The sequence below is a fragment of the Lepidochelys kempii genome, chromosome 11, assembly GCF_965140265.1.
Source record: "Lepidochelys kempii isolate rLepKem1 chromosome 11, rLepKem1.hap2, whole genome shotgun sequence".
NCBI classification, from domain to species: domain Eukaryota; kingdom Metazoa; phylum Chordata; order Testudines; family Cheloniidae; genus Lepidochelys; species Lepidochelys kempii.
In genome coordinates, this window is record NC_133266.1 from 40,043,427 (window position 1) to 40,049,426 (window position 6,000).

Genomic DNA, 6,000 nt, shown 5'->3' on the forward strand with positions numbered 1-6,000 from the left:
ACCCGTCTGCATTTCTCCACTGGCTGCTGTCCTACAATGCATCAAACACAAACTAATCACCTTGACTTTTAAGGCCCTTCCTGGTCTACCACCTCCCTATCATCTCTTAGACATTATCAAGATGTCGACTCCCACTTCTGCTCTGCCATTGATGCCAGCCTTCATTGCTCATTTGTTAAAATTTCCAAGAAGCATCTTCATCCTTTTTCCGATGCAGTTCCTTGTGCATGGGACAACCAATGAGGAAACAGATGGACGGCATGTGGAAGGTCAGTTGCTATGTGCTCGAATTTAGCAATGGATCACGAAGGCTTCCAAAAGTTCTGCTACTATGTCACTGATATTCAGACATAAATAAATTGATTTACTTACTTATGTTAGTTCTAACCACAAGAAATCACTCTGAAGATCGTATAGATGCTGCTTTTTGTTCTGGGTGTTGAAACTGGATATACTTGGTTCTCTGAGGCTGTATCTAAACTGGAAGGACTTTTTTAATCTCCCACCATTATATTACCACTAATACAGATCCACTGGTGGTAGCAACAGTGGGAGCACTCGCATAGACAGAATATTTGTGGTTTTACACCTGTTTAGAGCAGGTCTAGATGACAAAGTGGTAAAAATACTAGTGGACACCTGACCCCAGTATATACTAGCTCTCCCATTAATGCTGTGACTGCTGGATCTGAACTGGCAACAACATAATGGTGGGAGAAATCAAGCGTAGATACAGCCCTGGAGTATCAGGTATGCCCAGCTTTAATGCTGATCTTTTTGTTAACATTTTCCATTGTTGCATTAGTTCACAGGCAGCGCCACAGATGGCAGCAGGAGTGGGAGCATTAGCATTGACTGGCTATTGGTTCTGCGCAGACCTAGGCAACACTGTATTTAAAAATGCTGACCGTCAGTCTACATTAGTGCCCCCACCATTGCTATTACTGGTGGAACTGCACTGATGCTAGTGCTGTGGGAAGAGATTTTTACAAAAAGTTCAAAGTAGATACAGGTTTCAGAGTAGCAGTGTTGGGAGGTCTCTTGGTTTTTGGTACTGTTTCTCTCCCTCTATGTGTGAAACTTGCAAGTTGCTAATTGCATTAGTACATTCTAAGACAGAGTCTGTTCTCAAAGCAATTCTTTGTAATAACAACTACTCACACAGAGAGAGATTCAAAGCAATACTCTGTAACAACAGAAACAGCACCCAGAGACTCCCCGCCCTTTTGTTGTATTCATCTCGCTTTGTTAACAATTGTGATTAAAATAGACATAGGATGTATGTGGATGGATGCTTGGTGTGGATAATAACTGAATGATCAGGGAGGTGCCAGCCTAACATTTTGGTGGAGAATTGCGAAAAGGGGAATATTGGTAAAAAACCTCAGTTATTGTAAATATTGGTGTGCACACCGCCAGCTCTATTGAGCTAGGCATTTCTATTAGGTTAACCAGACCTGCTGGCCTCCGGGAAGGTAGCAGGGGACCTGCTGGCCTCCGGGAAGGTAGCAGGGGACCTGCTGGCCTCCGGGAAGGTAGCAGGGGACCTGCTGGCCTCCGGGAAGGTAGCAGGGGACCTGCTGGCCTCCGGGAAGGTAGCAGGGGAAAAACGCATAGATTAAGCTATGATTTCAGAATCTAGGCTGTGTCACTTGCTAAGTAATACCAGGAATGACAAAGAGATTGAAATATCCATGTTAAGATGTTTAAAAGAAAACAGGGTAAGCCAGTACCAGAGGGAGGAATGGAGTCAGAAGGAACTCCAACCTCACCTTTCGTTAAAGAAATTACACCTTTTAAACAAATCCGTCAAAAATTTGGGCACAATCCTTGGACTAAACAAGCCCTAGCTGATGTCTGCACTATTTCGGACCTAGAGGATAGATTGGCTCAGTATATCCTCATATACAAACCTTCTAGTGCTGCCAAAAGAGATGCAGCAGCAATTTGGTTGTTGTGGGAGGCATGTAAGGATTCTTCCCTCCGCTTGTCTTCATGTAAAGAGGAAAAGGCACAAACGGAAAAGGGAGCAGACAATTGGAAGGTGCTGGCTACAAATACCCAAAGTCAGCTGAAAATAGTGAAAGAGGCACTCCAGGAATACAAAAAGAGTGAAAAAGTTAACTCTGCAGAGGCTGGAGGGACGCAGGTAAAGGGGGAGAAGGTCCTATGTATGGCACCCCCAGGCATAATTACAAAGAGAAAAGAGAGTAAAAAAGTTAACTCTGCAGAGGCTGGAAGGAATTAAAGCAGCTAAACTTTTTGAAAATGTTAAAAAGGAAAAGTGTTAGAGAAAGAGCATTCTTGGTTTCTTTGCAGCCATTCTGAAGGAAAAATGGGCCCTTTTCCAAAGGAATGTCTGTAAATTAGCCAGGCAAAAATAAACTATCTAATTAAAATAATTTGACTGGACAATTTAGTCATATTTGCTAAAAGAACATAAGAGGGTTCTATTGGAACTTAACTGCCTCAAATGTATAAAGGGAATGTAAGATGTAAAAAACAGAGCAGTGTGGAAGGGATGTTAAGGAAAAGAAAATGTGTATGTATCTATCTGTGTGTGTGTAAATATGTAAAGTTCTAAGGACCAATTGGTTTTGGTTTTGTTTTAAATAATGCCACTAAATATCCATTTGACTTTTTAATTCAAAGTTGCAAAACTGACAGACCTTTTGGCTAGACACAGGTAATTAGTGTTGTTTGGCTTTGGGATTTGGCATTTAACCCTTAAAAGATAACTCAATGCTTTACAAAATTTAAAATGTTTTTAAGTTGTGGCTGCAGCAGGGCTGTCCAAATCAGGAGAAAAAAAATTTCTGGATTCTTTTTGTTTGTTTGATTTTTGTTTGTTTTTGTAACAAAATGGCAGATGAGAACTGTAGTAAAAAAAAAATTAAAAAAGACAGTGCCCCTCTGAAGCAACAGCAGGGGTGAGGTGCACAAAACAAAAAGAAGCAATGTTAGAAACACTGAGCCTTAAAATGACTCTGAGTAATCAGACTGTCACTTTGATAAAGGTACATGAAAACTCTGTAAGCAAAAAAAAAAAAAAAAAAGAAATAGTGACACCTTATGTAAAAATTGATATGGATACTGTTATAGAAGTTAAACTATGGAAGGAATGTGCATTTGCCCCAGAACATGTGCAGGGTACATTGTAGAAGGGGCAAAAGAAATGCAAACATACCATGCTACTTAATTAAAATTCGATTAGGGCTCCAAAGGGAGCCATAATAGGTTGGGTTCTCTTTTTCAGATTGCTGTGTGTTTTGGAAGCAGAAGTTAAAAGTAATCAAAACTCTGGTGAAAGTTGATTGTATCCCTTTTAAGATAGGTTTCAGAGTAGCAGCCGTGTTAGTCTGTATTCGCAAAAAGAAAAGGAGTACTTGTGGCACCTTAGAGACTAACCAATTTATTTGAGCATAAGCTTTCGTGAGCTATAGCTCACTTCATCGGATGCATAAAGTGGAAAGTACAGTGAGGAAATTTTATATACACACAGACCATGAAAAAATATACATTGTAAGGAGAGTGATCACTTAAGATGAGCTATTACCAGCAGGAGAGTGGGGTGGGGAGAGAGAAAACCTTTTGAAGTGATAATCAAGGTGGGCCATTTCCTGCACATTTCCAGGAGTTAACAAGAATGTCTGAGGTACAGTGGGGTTTCGGGAGGGGGAGGAATAAACAAGGGGAAATAGTTTCACTTAGTATAATGACTCAACCACTCCCAGTCTCTATTCAAGCCTAAGTTAACTGTATCCAATTTGCAAATTAATTCCAATTCAGCAGTCTCTCGTTGGAGTCTGTTTTCAAAGTTTTTTTGTTGAAGGATAGTCATTTGAGATCAGAAATCGAGTGATCAGAGAGATTGAAGTGTTCTCCGACTGGTTTATGAATGTTATAATTCTTGACATCTGATTTGTGTCCATTTATTCTTTTACACAGAGATTGTCCAGTTTGACCAATGTACATGGCAGACAGGCATTGCTGGCACATGATGGCATATATCACATTGGTAGATGTGCAGGTGAATGAGCCTCTGATAGTGTGGCTGATGTGATTAGGCCCTATGATGGTGTCCCCTGAATAGATTTATGGGCACAGTTGGCAACAGGCTTTGTTGCAAGGATAGGTTCCTGGGTTAGTGGTTCTGTTGTGTGGTGTGTGGTTGCTGGTGAGTATTTGCTTCAGGTTGGGGGGCTGTCTGTAGGCAAGGACTGGCCTGTCTCCCAAGATTTGTGAGAGTGATGGGTCGTCCTTCAGGAAAGGTTGTAGATCCTTGATAATGCGTTGGAGAGGTTTTAGTTGGGGGCTGAAGGTGACGGCTAGTGGCGTTCTCTTATTTTCTTTGTTGGGCCTCTCCTGTAGTAGGTGACTTCTGGGTACTCTTCTGGCTCTGTCAATCTGTTTCTTCACTTCCGCAGGTGGGTATTGTAGTTGTAAGAATGCTTGATAGAGATCTTATAGATGTTTGTCTCTGTCTGAGGGGTTGGAGCAAATGTGGTTGTATTGTACAGCTTGGCTGTAGACAATGGATCGTGTGGTGTGGTCTGGATGAAAGCTGGAGGCATGTAGGTAGGAATAGCAGTCAGTAGGTTTCCAGTATAGGGTGGTGTTTATGTGACCATCGCTTATTAGCACTGTAGTGTCCAGGAAGTGGATCTCTTGTGTGGACTGGTCCAGGCTGAGGTTGATGGTGGGATGGAAATTGTTGAAATCATGGTGGAATTCCTCAAGGGCTTCTTTTCCATGGGTCCAGATGATGAAGATGTCATCAATATAGCGCAAGCAGAGTAGGGGCGTTAGGGGATGAGAGCTGAGGAAGCGTTGTTCTAAGTCAGCCATAAAAATGTTGGCATACTGTGGGGCTATGCGGGTACCCATAGCAGTGCCGCTGATTTGAAGGTATACATTGTCCCCAAATGTGAAATAGCTATGGGTGAGGACAAAGTCACAACGTTCAGCCACCAGGTTTGCCGTGACATTATCAGCGATACTGTTCCTGATGGCTTGTAGTCCATCTTTATGTGGAATGTTGGTGTAGAGGGCTTCTACATCCATAGTGGCCAGGATGGTGTTATCAGGAAGATCACCGATGGATTGTAGTTTCCTCAGGAAGTCAGTGGTGTCTCGAAGATAGCTGGGAGTGCTGGTAGCGTAGGGCCTGAGGAGGGAGTCTACATAGCCAGACAATCCTGCTGTCAGGGTGCCAATCCTGAGATGATGGGGTGCCCAGGATTTCCAGGTTTATGGATCTTGGGTAGCAGATAGAATACCCCAGGTCAGGGTTCCAGGGGTGTGCCTGTGCAGATTTATTCTTGTGCTTTTTCAGGGAGTTTCTTGAGCAAATGCTGTAGTTTCTTTTGGTAACCCTCAGTGGGATCAGAGGGTAATGGCTTGTAGAAAGTGGTGCAGGAGAGCTGCTGAGCAGCCTCTTGTTCATATTCCGACCTATTCATGATGACAACAGCACCTCCTTTGTCAGCCTTTTTGATTATGATGTCAGAGTTGTTTCTGAGACTGCGGATGGCATTGTGTTCTGCACGGCTGAGGTTATGGGGCAAGTGATGCTGCTTTTCCACAATTTCAGTGTCCAGCCAATGGACACTGGAGTCTTAGGCTGTTTAGAGCAGTGTCTAACTATGATAACAACCTTGCAGAACCTCTGTGTGTGTGTGTATGAATGAATGTATGAATAAATATGAGATTGAATGGAATGTTATAGCTATAACTAACTGCTTACTATGATTCTTTCTATATTCACAATAAATGTGGTATTTTGCCTTTTCCCCTTTAATAAAGATCCTGCTGGTTTTTATTTTATTGGTATAACAGCAGCCGTGTTAGTCTGTATTCGCAAAAAGGAGTACTTGTGGCACCTCAGAGACTAACAAATTTATTTGAGCATAAGCTTTTGTGAGCTACAGCTCACTTCATCGGATGCACAGTTATTGAGACTTGGTCGAATAGATCAAGTTCCTAGTGTAGACAGGACTT